Genomic DNA, 15,753 nt, shown 5'->3' on the forward strand with positions numbered 1-15,753 from the left:
GCATCATCTGTTACAAATTTTCGTCCAATATCGCTTACATCTTCTTCTTGTAAACTTCTTGAGCACATTGTAGCCACTTATATAACTACATTTCTAAGTGACAGAGACATTCTATTTCCATTTCAACACGCATTTAGAAAGAGACTTTAAACAGTCACCCAACTAACATCTGTAGTTCATAGCTTTGCTGATACACTAAATGGGTCCGGGCAGATTGACGTTATTTTTCTAGATTTTAAGAAAGTGTTTGACCTTGTTTCACATGACAAACTAATATGTAAGCTTGAATCTACTGGGCTTCCTTCTTTCATAATTAACTGGGTGTCTGCTTACCTTTCTAACCGCACACAGTTCGTCAGTATTGATTCTCACTTTTCCAGCCACCTCCCAGTCCCTTCTGGCGTACCGCAGGCAAGTGTGCTGGGATCATTACTCTTCCTAATATACATAAATGACATTGTTGATATGATTAATGAACCAGTGCAGATTAGGTTTTTTGCCGACGACTGTGTATTGTTTAATGATATTAGGTCTTCTGAACATCAAGTCATCCTTAATTCTAACCTTCGGAACATTCATTCTTGGTGCAATCGATGGGACATGAAGCTTAACAATGACAAAGCAGTGTTCATGAAAGTTACCAATAAAAAGAGTAGCCTATCATCTTCATATAACCTTCCATCTGACCCGCTCGAGGAAGTTAATGAATACACTTACCTAGGTATTACTCTAACCAATAATCTTGGTTGGAATAAGCATATATCAAGCATATGCACGTCAGCTTATGTTACTAAAGCTTCATGCTAATAATTTCTACTTATGTTATTAGCATTTAATCCGACACAACACTGGTCAATCAATAACCATTCTTTTGAGTCGACAACGTCGTAAGTATTGTGAAAACGGCCTGTAATGAACAGGCAATCTTCCTGCGTAACTTGAGAACTTGCCGCTTGTAGGTTTATTGTCATGTGGACGACGTAGAATTCATTACGAAGGAGTCTGCCATGAATGCCTAGCATTAGAGTGAATCGGCAGCATTGTTTGGTGCGACAGCTCCAGTAATCAACAGGGACCTTCAAGTGTTTGGGTGTACTTCAGTGAAAGGAACAGCCCATTTGTTGATAATGGGCTCGCTGTGAGATGGAGTCTGCATTCACATTCTAAGCATCTAGCCCATAAGATGTATTTCGTACCAATAAAGTAGCCGTGAGACTTGTTTTAGCGTAATTTTTATGGAAGCCAATTGGTAATGTTCTTAAACATACCGTTTGTCAACCATGCTTCGGGCTAATCTGCCGGTAACGTCTGAAATTTTGGATTGCTTGGTGAGCACGGGCACGCCAGTTAAGAATGGCATTGGGGCTTATTGTGCAAGGTTATATTGTGCTTTGATTGCAAGTAAAAGTACCCCACGTGATAAGAATCATTTCAAATGTCCCGCCCCCTTCGCACCACGGCGTCTTTCATAGCGTCTATTACTTATTAAGGTTAAATCCCAATAATCATTTTTGATTGTCATCGTACACGTGATGTGCGAAGCAATCATCATTCTGCCTATTTCACTTGCTCCCGTGGCACCGTAGGCACAAAAGCTGAAGTAGACGGTGTCCTTTCGTTTTTATTGTTTTTTACAATGCGTAATTAAGTCTGTATAATATTTTTAACTCCAATTCGCGCATGATTTGCGATTGATAGCACTTGGTGTGTCATTCAACGACCACTGAAAAGGCCCAGATGAAGATATGTCTAGCCGCGTCATGCGCAGAATTGAGAACACAAAAAGGACTTGCTGTCGTCGGTGCGGTAAAATCAAACTGAAAGATAATTTACTATAAGAACAGCATGAGCATAAATCAGTAGCGTTTCGCCAACTCCTTTGAGATGAAGCAAGGAAAGACTGTTCCATATTAACCTACGTGACGTCAGTTACAATGATTGATAAAAAAACACAAGAAGAAAACACATAAAAGGGCTGAAGTCGTTCAGTAAAAGGCAGGTTTGTGCGACCGCAACTAAAATCGCTATCGCACTTTTCATCATCACGGTGTTGCTTTCTAACCTATCAGCTTTGCCGCTTGTATTCGCGTCCTAGACTGGGAATCTTTTGTTATCGTGAAGATTTTTCACTGTGTGTGGTCTACGTTATTCAAACCAGAAAATTTTGACTATGCAGGTGCAACGCCTATGCGTTTCGAAACCTGTTGCCCAGAAGCGAGTGCAAGCTTTTGTTGATTACAAAAGGTAAGTGGAGTTACAAACTGATGTATGTGGAAGATGTATATCACGTGGAGCGCGTCTGATGGGGCTTCAGAACGAGGTTTAAACACTTGGCCACGCTAGTAATCCTAAACGACGTGAGGTGTGTAACGAATACAAGGAAAACATTTATTGTTGGAGGCATTGTGTCTCGCTCCTCAGTATACGAATAAGGAAATTCAGAACTGTTGTTTCGATTATATATATATATATGAGAGCAAATAAGGGTAGCTTGCGCGAGGAATTTTTCCCTGAGGTTATATACAGAGCTCACGTGAAGCAAACATTCAGTGGACGTCTATTCGAGCGCTAAAGTGAAAGCTGCTTCAATCAATGTAATGCAAGAAGCGTATTTTCGAACGTTTACCCTCTACAGCGGTATCCTCAATGTTACGCACATTGCTCGGTATCGTTGGGCACAATCACTGAGGAACGCTGTAGAGATGAAAAATGGTGCGCCAAACTGCATTCGATGATTTATTTATGAATAAATAAATCAAGATGCATTATTTCAAGTCGGCGGGTATACTGGAATCATTTATGAATAGCACATGGAGTTATGAGCAGGAGGTGTTGGAATACGTGCAAAGGACAAAATCTATGTACAACCATACACCGTTGACTCACAGGAGGACAATGTCACCGGCTGTGCGGATGTCTGTGCCGTACAAACGAAAGACGGAATTGCGATATCCACTGTATTTATAACTCCAGGCACCCAAGTGTGATATTGAAAAGCTGATGACCACGGACTCTGCGTGGGTTAGCCGTGATTACACTACCCCTGTGATTATCGTTGCCTTCAATGGGGGCATTTCAAAGGCATACAAGTAATGGTTTACTTAGTTGGTGTTAAAAGAGTTCGGTTTGAAGTGCCACACCAATCCAAGTCACTCAACTGCTCAAAAAACGGTCGTGTATAGATTTAGCTTTGGCCAAGAATCTGTCTAAGACTGTAACCGAACCAATCATTGTATATCGAAGTAATCACAAAGCTGTCGTCACTAACATTACCAAATGATGAAAATTAATATGTGTACCCTTGTCTAACCCTGTGTGTTTTGTTACAGCTTCGCTGGTAATCCACCTCCACGGAGTGGGATGGATCCCCAATTTTTCCTATTTGACGTGTATTTATTTCCTCTTGCTGTAGTATGCGTCCCCCTTTCCAGACAGTCCCCCGTCACTCTCTTTCTCTCTGACTAGGGCCTATTTTTGAGTAAACAACAAAAATGGCCGGGAAGCGTCGTTAGGTAACATGTGTATGTACAACCTCGGGGGCATACATGACGAGTATGAAGCCGCGTAGAATGGCTGTGGCTTCAAAGCCAGGTAAAAAAAAAACTTCCCGTTGCTCTAGTAGGCCTAAATCAGGAAGCTGACTACTCTCTTTACATTTTTGGCTGCTTATTTGTGCCCTCTAGGGTCATTGTTAGCTGCGTCGTTTCGTTATTTCTAGTGTCGCTATTCGGTTCTGTCTCTTTTTTGAGCCTTGTTCCCGTACACATACGAAGTACGGCACAGCACTGAAACCATGGCTCGCTTAAACTAGAGCCTTCGCAGAACATAAAATCCTGAATTTACCCCGAAAAAGGTGCTTGTTAAAAGTGACAATACCGGGCGTCTGATTTCGAATCCCCGGGGGCGGCGCCAAGGGACCGAGTCTTCTAGCGCGGCGTTTCGCGGGATCTGCGCGTGTGGAAATGCACTTCATTTACAGTCGTCTCTGACGAGACGTTCTCCCAGCAGTCGGAATAGCTTGAACCTTTGCTACACTCGCGTCATCACCCACGAAGGAATGCACCAGTTACATATTTTCTATTTTTCTCTTGTCTTCTTCCTTTCTTTCTTTCTTTCTTTCTTTCTTTCTTTCTTTCTTTTATCCGTGAATTTCGCAGATTCTCTGCAGTGGTTCGAAGCGTGAGGCATTTCGTACGAACTACAATAGTGTGAAATTTTTGACATTGTTCTTCCTCTGACTTGAGACGTAGTTTCCAAACAAATCAGCATCGGCAGAACTGCGGCACTGCGTGCTTGAGACGTTCCATGGGTGTTTTCTTAAAATACATGGCAAGAAAAGCAGCCAAACGAAACGAGAGCTGCCACGCATTTTGTGAACGCGCGACGAGGAACGATATTGCACGTTCAATGGCGCTGCATAGAACTGGTGCTTGCAGTCCCTTGTTAGTTCGCGTAGGCAAAACTTTTGCACCACGGAAAAGAAATGAACAGTTTTTCCTGCTTTGGAATTCCCAGTCGACCTTTATCCGCTAGAGATTTCTACAGCAGCTTTCCTGTTGAGTACCGATTCTTCGTGCCTGTGAGTTCGAGAGATGATGCTCTTGTGCCTAAAGCTAGTGTGTTGAAGTGAGAGACGAAATGAACGTTGCGCGCGCTGAAAATAAATTCTGAGGGCATATATCGTTCGCTACAAAAGTTACCAAAGCAAGCTCGAGCACTAGCGTTTACGAGAGCCTCATGCACGGCGGTATAGCGAGCGTGGAATAGATGGGTGACACGTGGATTTGCCTGAACTTTGTCTTTCTGGGTTCGAACTACTTTGCAACTTTGCAAAATGACCACTTTCAACAAAGTATTGCGTCTTAAATGCCATAATATTACCAGACTTTAAAAATCTTCCGCATTATGGCTATTACATTTCTGCCTTCGCAAAATGATACGTGGACACGCGGACACATACACCACACTTTTCCCTCATCGTTTGATTATATAAGAAATGGCTAACAGCTGGTCAATACAGATTTAATGCATACATATGTATGGCGGCATTGTAGTCGCTTGTTCTCTAAGGCCCCTCTGTTGTGCGTAAAAGCTTCAGCCATGAAAATGTGCATATGCTATAGGTTTAAAAAAATGAACGGATCTAGGTTTTCGAACGCGTTACTTTGTGGAATAACACCGACTTGAAGCCAACTGGCCTGGCAGAATGAGAAATCGGAACCAGGAGTCGTATTGAAGGAAAAGAGTATGACAAGCGGTATATAATTTTTTATGTTTTGTCAGGATTCTTTTTTTTATTACTATTTTCGCTTTCTGTCGTTGGCTCGAACGCACCCGCGCCGCTGATATCCGCCATGGTACACGACGCAAAACAAGCGCGAAATGCAAAAATCATGCCGATCCCACGCACTGTGGGAATCAGTGCACGCGAAGCTTCCCGTAGTGTCTTACGCAAACTGATGTCCATGGTGAATGTTGGAGTTGTAGAGTGCTTGGTGCAATACGAGAGTGGTCAGGTAATGTTCTCCTAGCGCGCACCACTTGTCGTCGTCCGCGAATTACATAGAAGACACGGCGAGACGCGTTTTCTCGAAGCTTTGTCGCGGGACATTCTTCATAGCCTGCGAGAAAGTTGGCACTGTCATCGCCGCACGCGGCGTATCGTGGCAGAAGTTAAAAAGGTACTGGTTTGGGCTAGTTCGTATGTCCTTATTAGCAAGAGCTATAGCGCGAAGCAAAGGACGAGTACACAACCCGACAGAAGACGACCGTCATCTTCGTCGTCTGTCACATTCTGTGCCATCATTTGCTTAGCGCTGCAGCTCTCGCTAATTGTGGCAGAAATGTTAAAATTTCATTAAATAATGCTGCTTTACGTACCAAAACTAAGACTTGATCATCATGCACTCCGTAGTGGATGAGGACTCCTGAATCATGGCCTGGCCACAGATCTCACGAGCAGCTAGTTCCAAAGATCCACCATCTCGGAGCTCACAAATTACATGAAAGACTATTTTAATAGTTGCCCAGTGACTACAACACAGCGTGCTCCTGTATTAGAGTAATAAATATCTCGCCCGTCTTTATTTTAGTACAACGGGTGCAATAGGTCATTGCGCATAATAGCCACACTGACCACATCTCCACCAAAAATTAGCAAGAAATTTCCACCAGTGGTCTTTTTTTTCTTTCCCTATGGGAAAACGAGAAAACCTTATGTTGAGATGGCAATGGATGTCCCACTGTCTAAACATTTATGAATGGAAAAGGGTATCGCATGAACAGACTACTGTCTGATATCTCCTTACACTATGCAGTTCTTTCATAGCTAACTCAAGCACGAATCTCCAGTAAGAAAACAGCGACAGCGTGAATCGAAGACATAAAAAGTACTGGTGGGATGCCAGATAGAATGTCTGGAAATGGCTGATTGGGTCTTAATCCGTTCGTCCACATTATTTTAAATATTTATTTTTATTTTAAAAAGAAGGCATGTGAAGGCACATTTCTCAGAATAAGTAGGTCTCCCTCATCTCTAGGCTATTCGACTGGACGCTCACAATTTCAAATATGCCTTTTTTTCATCGCACTCCTCCTGCAAAACTCACTCTTTAGACGACCTCGCGAGGCACCGCTACCTACGACATCGAGCTGGAATTTGGTTAGGCGCCTTTTGTTTTCGCAAAGTACAGGTCCTACGTAGAGGAAAACATGAACGGAATCAGTGCTTACGTGTTTTGACAAGGTCCTATGCCACTCAATTAGAAATCATTCCAGATATAGTTTAAAGTTTAGCTTTGATCCAGAATATCGAAAAAGAAAAAGAACTGAGAATATCACAACACGAGGCCAACGTATTTTTCATTCAGGACGAAATTGACACGAAAAATAGGTCATTGCTTCAGCTGGGCTTGTACTCAAACTCCGCTTTGTGATTTTATTCTGTTGTTTCAGAGTCACTTATGTATGTTCGGTTCATATATTCTTCATTTGAGGTTGAAAATTTGCACCTTGCTCAGTTTTCAGCATACAACTAGCTCCAGCAGAAGCCTTGATAAATAAATAATCGCTGGTAACATCAGTTGTTCCTTACATCTGAGGTTTTAGAAATTGACTGGACATGTTCGGCTTTGACAAATTCATAAACACTTGTACGAATATATATATATATATATATATATATATATATATATATATATATATATATATAACTTCTAAACTTCGAGCGCGCGTTGGGTGAAATGCGTGTCACACATGATCCCCAGTAATTCAAAGATTTCTAGCGAAGAATGAGAGGCTCCCTTAATGGACACCTTCACCAACAGTATTCACGCCACGAACTAATGTTACCATGGCGAATACGAGTAGTTGTTCTCACTGCAGTCGCGTAGAACGATTGTAAGGAGACGACTGGGCAAGAAAATCAGAGGATATTTGTCAAATTCAAGTGGTAGCTTGCCGGTAGACCTGTTGCGATATGCGCAGAACACTTACAGGATAATTTTATTGGATAATGCACTTAAGATTGTGCAGTGTAAGATCTTTGTATACAACATGAGAAAAGCAATGCGTAATGACAAGTCTCATTGCGAAATATTAAAGGAAAATGACGTAATGATATTCACTAAGGAGCGCAGGATGCGAGCGTCTACACGTATCCATGTCGTCACTGGGAGGAATAAACAATGGAATCTCGCTTTAGTGGAACTCCTAACGCGGCAGTAATGTGGTGCAGCTTATCTTCTGCGTAGAAAAAAATATAACACAGAGAAACAGGTTGTAAACAAGAAATCAATAAAAGATAAAAATGTAGCTAAACTGCAAAAGAGATTCCTAAACTTTAAGGAATTGTAAATGAGTTAAATGTGTCATATCCTGAACAAATGGTTGACAAAAATGCGAGTGAGGTTGCTCCAAAATATATCCTTATTTAGGAGAGATTGCCTTTCACATTGCCTGTTTAGCGCGCTTTCCTAGAGCTTATGACTGACTAGCTTCATAGTGCAGTCGCGTACGCTGCTTCATTGCAATGTCCATTGTTTAGGGCGGAGAAATATTTTTCACGTGTAGCCGGCATTTCCTATGAATATGCATTCATGGTAATTTGCTCGAGTATGAGTACTTTCGAGGGCAATGTGCCCCAGTGAGCATATTAGGGTTAGGGCGTTTTGGTTCTCTGCTACATGTAAAGACTTCACATATATTTTGACAAACCCGAATAGAAAGACAGTCGTGTTTATTCTTAACTTATTTTAAAGTTGTCACCTTAGCTATGGTGCTGAAAACGTGCTACTGAAGGGAGTGATTATTCTAGCTTGTTCTTGTCACAGAATATGAGCCCCTTTAGTCAGAGATTAAAAAACGGAACTGCTTTCCTAGACTAAGCAAATAATTTTCTGTTTTTTAAGGGCAAGCTTTAGTTTGGGAGCTCGTATATAATTCATAGCAAAGAAGGAAACACTTTTCTTGGTAACACTGATTGGACAGCGTTACGTGGAGAAAATCTTTGAAGGAGTGGTAGGTGAGTTTCTCAGCGAAGTCCCACAGTCCCGTCTTCCACTTCTGAGGTATCAGCAAGAAGGAGCCTCAGCACTCAGCATCAGCCAAGGACGAAACTGGCTGCATGCGACTTTTCATGCGCAATAAATTGCAAGCCATGGCCGTTTAAATTGGCTAGCTAGGTCACCTGAGCTCTCCCCATTCCATTTCTTTCTTTGGGTTTATGTGAAAGATCGTGCTTACATGATCGTGCTTACATACATCGAATTAGCTGACGACCACTTGAATAACGCATGTCTGCAGTAGAATTCCGGCGTTGGTCATTAAGAAAGCCACTGAAGATGCGATAAAGCGGACCCAGTATAGCGTAGCTGCAGAAGGAGCTTGAAACACACGTCTACACCGACTGGACCCGTCCCTTCGACTTCGACCCCGTCTGCACTCTCTCGACTCGAGACAACAATAGTTTAGTGTCTGGCTTGGTGTCAGTGTCACAAGATATTTTGCCTTCCGAGTCGGTATGGACAAGAGCGAGCCTTGCAGTCCCTGCGGCGGCAAGAAGACTAAAGAACACGTAGTTTGCCGCTGTACTCAATACAGCGTGCACCGGCTGTCGCTGGCTCCATGTTGACACGCCTTGACGACAGGTCACTTTCAGAACAGACAGCCGTGGAATGCCGACTTGAACAGTCGTCCCACCGAAAGCCACTCAAGGCTTTGTTGACCTTTTTACTAAGCAGTCGCCTATTAGAAAGGCTATAATGATCCCGTCTTTTTTTGACGCCTTTCTTTTTGTCCCCGCTCTTGTTTGCCTCTTTACTTCACCCTTCCCTTCCCCTATTGCAGGATAGCAAACCAGACGGTTGAACTCTGGTTCACCTGCCTGCCTTTCTCCATTTGCATTTCTCTCTCTCTGTCTATCTCACTTTCTCTCTCTCTTTCCCTAAGCAGCAGCTGGTGTTGAACGGCGCTTACGAATTCATAGATAATAAGGCCATACTGAAATCTCACGTATTCCTTGTTTTTTTTTTCTGCAGGCGTTTACTTTCTTGAACGCATCGGCTTTGCCTTTTGTCAACACGTGGACGGCTTCCCGGTCCGTTTGTTTCGCTTTAATTTTATGTCATGAACCTGTTTTTTGCAGCACGTTGTGAGGATTGGGAGGTCAATCCCACCGTTCGTAACTTGTTGTCAAGATTGGAGTCGGGCATGATTTAGATGGTAGCTGGCCCATGCCGTCATCCAACATATCCACGCTGAGGACGTTGTTGAAGGGAAGGACTGCTTCTCATCGAGAACGAGGAATATGGGTTTATTTACAGTATCGACATAAGGACGCTGCAGTTCATCAGTCTAGCATGAGTGCGAGAGAGAGTACACTGAGCAGTCGCACAACAGCGGTTTATAAACACTCAGTCCTCCCCCGGTCCCCAGGTGAGGGGAACGTACGACCACTCAATGCAGCCGAGCCGCCATTTTTGGGGAGGGCTTACATACACACACACTTCCGCACCGGTTTCACGGAGCCCACCGAGGTCCGATGGTCTTCGCAGAACACGGGGCTTACTTCAAGAACGGAGCGTGGGAAGGGGTCACCGAAGACGTTCCCTCGAGACCTCCATGCCTTATGGCAGACCGGGTCGGCGGTGTCGTGTTCAGGCAAAAAGCCTCCTTTGTCGAACTCGCCTTGGCTCCTGTGCCGGAGAGTCGAGGACGCGCTTATTGTCGACTTAGTGACGCCGTGGCTAGAGGGCTGCGGTGGCGTTCCAGGAAAAGCGGGCGCCGCTGTCGCAACAGGCTGGCAAAACTTGCACCTCAGCGGGCCGTTCTTAACAGCGCCTCCACGGCCCGGAAAATCTCGACTGTCCAGCGCTGACAACCGCTGGGCAGGAAGAGAACGGCTGGTGGCCAGGGGGGATGCCTTGGCTCGCAGCGACCACTTGTGTAATGATGTCACCACCCCAAAACATCAAACAAGGACAGGCAACTGCAAAACGAACCCCACAACACGGCTCTGCGCCTAGATGACGTACCTTGGATCTCACTTTAGACCTGCTACGCTTAAAAAATAACATAAGTGCAGAAACAAAAAATGCTGCATTTCGCTATGCGAATTTTTGAAGCAATTTCGTGCGGACAAATTCAGCAATCATGGAGGGAATCCTGCTAAATGAGAGGAGATCTTCTAGGCTTAACAAAATTAACTGTAATAACCCTAAAATTTAGGCGGGACCCTTAAACGCAGAATTCACATCAGCCTGCTCAAACCCTCCGCATTGCTATGCAACTTTCCCTTCTTAGTTGTACTCTTGAAGAGTGAGACTCCATCGGAGCAAGCGGCCATTTTTGTGTGACATTTGATTGAGTCACGTCAGAGGACAGTGGTCGGTCTCGAAGACGAACGTCGCTCCATACAAGTAACACGACAACTTCTGGGCGGCCCAAACTAAACAAGCTCATTCCATCTCTGAAGCGCTGTATGCTCCCTCTCTTACAGTTAGTTTGCGGCTGGCATAGAGGATGTGATGTTCCTCAGTGTCACAATAACAAGATAGCTGAAATGGGACATACATATCAATAATGTTTGCGCACGCGCGTTCAAACAGCTCGGATTTTTACGAAGAAAGCTAGCGACGGCCCCAACCTCGGTGAAATTAACGGCTTATAAAACTCTGCTTAGGCCGATATTAGAATACGGCAGCATAGTATGGAACCCGCATCAAAAGTATATAATCTTGGCATTAGAAAAGATCCAAAGTAGGGCGCTCCGATTCATATACACAAGGTATTCAAGGTACGACAGCGTAACTGCGCTTCGGACACAAGCAGGCATACCGACACTTGCTGGTCGGAGGAGGTTGGCCTGTTTGAAGTTCCTTTACCTTCTTTACCATGACCCGATAAACTTAACAAAATCCGACTACTTGGTGCCCCCCGCACGTCACTCCAGTCGAACTAACCATGATAAATGTATCAGACCATTCTTTTCTCGTTGCGGGACACTAAAATACTCATTTTTTCCTTGAACAATACATCTGTGGAATTCCCTGCCAAGTGACATCGTTTGCTCACAATCTGTGCATTCATTCGTGTCGGCACTCGAATTGCACTTCGAGTCATTATAGGAATGATGACCGCATTGTGGTCGTCTTGGCTGAGCGTTCCTCAAAAAATTATGAATGACGTATTGCCATACCCAACTTCTTTCACACGCCGGTGTCCATACGTTGTTTCGTACTTATCTGCGCTTGGTTCTTGCGCACGTTTGTCCATAGGGAGGTATGATAATATACATTACGTTTGATACTGTTTGTACATTACACGGCACACCCAAATGCATTTTTTCCTGTATTAACTGCTTCTTACACTTTACATGGCGAACGCACTGTGTAGGTTGTTTTTGTTTCATTGTATTTACTTATTGCTGACATGGCGCGTCCATTGTAACCATTGCTTTTTTGTTTGAGTTTGCTGCACACCTCCTGTGTGACAAAGCGCTACGCATGTACCGTTTGTATGTCCATTCCTGTATGAGCCTCTCTAGGCTTACAGTATTGATAAATAAACGAAAAAAAATTAGTTCGAATCTACCTGGCTGATCGCTGAATCTGTCGAGATATTCCCCTAACACCCCTTTTAGCACATATAGCTGCTCGGGTCATAGGGCGTGCGAGCTTACCGAATGTTTTACTACTGCTTCTAGGCCGATTTCAGAGTTGGAGGTCGCCTTATACTCTTTAAACTTGGTACTAGTGTCATCCTGCCCTTTGATGGTATAGTTAACGACTCCGCTAGCACACATTATCTGTGTCTGCCCACGGTACAGTGCTGAGAGAGAAGTGATGTGCAGAGTACAGGACCAGTTGGACAATCGTCCACTTTCAGAACTGAAAGCTTTAGGCCAATGGTCCGAAAGAACATGCGCGTTGAAGGCATTACTCGCGCTGCTAAGGTTCTTGCGGTCCACGGGCCTTCACGACAGACTCTAAGAATGACGCCCCCTACCGCTCTGTAGTGCACGCGCTTTGTTCGTGCTGGTCTCCCTTTCTTTCTATCTCCGCCTTCCTCTCCGCTTCTCTTTCTATCCCCCTTAAGCCTTCCCCCTGCGCAGAGTAGCCAACCGGAACTTTCTCTGGTTAACCTCCCTGCCTTTCACTGCATTATTTTCTCTCTCTCTCTTAATGACTCCGCTCCGCTCTACATACGGCTTCATCAAATTGCAGTGATATATCCTCACTTCCTTCCTGCGACCGGACATTTTCAGAGCATAGTTAGTTTTTGAAAGTTTGTGCAACACTTTAACGGGCCCGTCCCAGTGAACTTCAAGCTTGTTCTTTCTTGAAGGTTTGAGGATCATTACCTGGTCTCCGGCGTTAAACGTACGAAGTCTCGCATCCTTGTCGTAATAGAATTTGGCGTTCTTTTGAGCTACTCCCATGTTCTTTCCGACTAGTTCTTGGGTTGTGCTTAGCCGGTCCAGCAGATTTAGCACGTATTCAACCACTACTGGACTACCCCTCTTTCCTCCCACATCTCTCTTAACATTCTCAGCGGAGAACGGAGTGTCCTCCCATACACTAGTTCTGCTGGCGAGAACCCTGTAGCCTCATGTGGAACCGTTCGCGAAGCAAACAAAGTTGCCGGCAAACAGTTCTCCCAGTCCCCCTTGTGCTCGTAACAAAGCGCACGCAGAACTCGCTTAAGCACTGAATGCCACCTCTGTACACTGTTTGACTGAGGCTGATAGACGGAACTGTGTATCAACTTTACCCCGCACTTTTGCAAGAATGTGGAAGTGAGGGCGCTGGTGAATACTGACCCTTGATCCGCCTGAATTTCGGCTGGAAACCCAACTCGTGCAAATAATGTCAAAAGTGCGTCTACTACTTCGGTGGAGCTGAGCTCTTTCAGAGGGATTGCTTCGGGAAACTTTGTAGCCGGACACAGCATGGTAAACAAGTACCTTTAACCCGATTTTTGTTTTTTGTAGAGACCCTACCGTGTCTATCACAAGTCGTCTGAAAGGTTCTGTTATTAAGGGCACCACCTTTAGTGGAGCTATCCATGTCTCTCCTGGTTTACCCAAGCGCTGGCAGGCGTCGCATGATCTTACAAAGTTTTCTACCTCTTTAACACAGCCAGGCCAGTAGTATTCCATAAGCAATCTTTCCTTTGATTTGTTTATGCCTAGGTGGCCGGACCACCCATTCCCATGACAGAGACTCGAAAGGTCCTCCCTGTACTTAGTAGGTACGACTTACTGATCTAGAATCCTACCCTTTCGATCTCTGTAGTGCCGATACAACAATTCTCCTCTCTCTTGTATCATCACGTGGCGCTTAGCAATGCCTTCTTTAGCTGTGTGGTGTAATTTAGCTAAGCTCTCATCATCCTTTTGCTCCGCTGCAGGTGGCTCTCTGTCCACACGTAAGAGCTGATCAAAGTTCCTTGCGGCCGGTGATAGGAATGACTCTGTCTCGCTTGCGAGTGCATCAGCGGGCTCTTCCTGCAGGGGTGCACTTTGACACCCTAGCGATCCGCTCTCATTGAGCTGGTCAGCTGGCGCGCTTTCCTCGACCGTTTCTTCATCCCTCGAGCCTAGCTCGAATTCGGTTATTGAATTTATCTCTTTAGCTGCTTCCGCTGGAGCAGCTGGTGCATTTTCAGCCAAAAGCGACGCGATTTTAAGAGCTTGGCCTCGCGTCAATGGTCCAGTGATTTTGACTTTGGCCATGGGCAGACACACGCTGTGTTCTTCTACAACCTGTTTGATCAATGGTACTTCTGCAGTGAAGTCATCTACCGTCACGTAAGACGGATGGACAATGTCCATCGTGGCGGCACTGTCTCTTAGCACTCGGCATGGTTTGCCATTAACTTGCAGGTCGTGAAGATATGGGCTTAAAAGTTACATATTCTCGTCTTTTTCATCTACGTAGGAAAAAACTACTCTAGGCTTTCCGCAGTTCACAGCTGTATGTCCCAGTTTCTGGCACTTATAGCAGCGGATCGGTCTAAACGATTCGAATTTTCTTTTGTGTTCTTTTTGTGCGGTTTCCCCGTTAAGTAGCTCCTCGCTCTTTTCTGCGGACTTTTCTTCCACGTCTACAGGCTCCGATCCTCTAGTTTGCGAACCCCTTTTGAGCGGAAATGGTTTCAGCGGTCCATTTCGACCGTCCCAATTACCGTCCTCGGCGTTCAGCTTGCGTTGCCTACTCTTCGGCTAATTCCGCCGCCCTTTCTACAGTGTTTACATTTCCTCTGTCTTGCACTCACGGCTTCACAGATTGTGGGATGCTTCTGTAAAACTGCTCTAGACACATGCAGTCAATAATCGTGTCTCTGCTGTCGTACGCCTCCGCGCTTTTCAGCCACTCGGCTAGGTTGGCCTTTAAGCCGTATGCAAACTCCGGATACCCCTCGCTATCTTTCTTGCCTGTGCTCCTTAACATTTGGCGAAAAGCTTCGGCTGAAAGGCGGTATTTCTTCACGAGACTAGCCTTAACTTTCGCATAAGCATATGCATCCTGTGAACTGAGTCTGGCGATTGCTTCTGCCGCCTCACACGGCAACATAGACAGCAACCGCTGTGGCCATGTACTCGGACCGAAGTTCATCTTCTTGCAAGTCGTTTCAAAATTGCATAGGAACAAGCCTATGTCGGTCCCGACCTCAAATGGCTTTAATGGCCTGTCCATGCGGTATGATTCTGCCTCACTTGATCGTCCCAGGGCCCCTGCACTTCCTTGAGACAACTCCAAACGTTTGCTTTCAAGTTCAAGTTGCATTTTTCTTAACTCGTGATCTTTATCGCGTTCCTCTCTCTCTTGTTCTTTTCTCTTCCGTTCTTCTCTCTCTCTGTCCCGTTTCTCTCTTTCTTTCAGAAGTTCCAACCCCATTTCAATTTCTTCCTCACTGCTCTGTTCGGAAATTAGCTTCAATAATGCCGATTTTAGCATTTTTTGCGTACATCTACGCCCAGTTCCTCACCAACAATCAACAATTCGTCTCTCAGCAGTGTCCTTACCTCCATGATTGCTGCTTTACTGCATTGGTCCTGCTAACTAAATCTACCTAGGAAAACATAACCTAGCTAACAATCAACAATCTAGCTTCCCTACAGTTCTAAACAGAACAACTACAAAATGAAGCCTAGAAAGTCAAAGCAAGAACCAAGCACTCACCGCAGACACAGCACCACGTCCCGAAGTCCATCTCACCGCTGTCAGCCAGTTGTGAGGATTGGGAGGTCAA

At 44.8% G+C, this 15,753-nt stretch overlaps 1 long non-coding RNA gene across 1 annotated transcript in view; it reads left to right on the plus strand.

Annotated features, from left to right (window-relative positions):
- Positions 1-2,186: 2,186 nt before the first annotated feature.
- LOC140218778 (uncharacterized) overlaps positions 2,187-15,753 on the plus strand; it is a 184,546-nt gene continuing 170,979 nt past the window's right edge. The window contains exon 1 of the long non-coding RNA XR_011894964.1: positions 2,187-2,244. This is a non-coding gene — a long non-coding RNA (uncharacterized lncRNA). The remainder of the gene's footprint in view (positions 2,245-15,753) is intronic.

This window comes from Dermacentor andersoni, chromosome 6 (assembly GCF_023375885.2).
Source record: "Dermacentor andersoni chromosome 6, qqDerAnde1_hic_scaffold, whole genome shotgun sequence".
NCBI lineage: Eukaryota > Metazoa > Arthropoda > Arachnida > Ixodida > Ixodidae > Dermacentor > Dermacentor andersoni.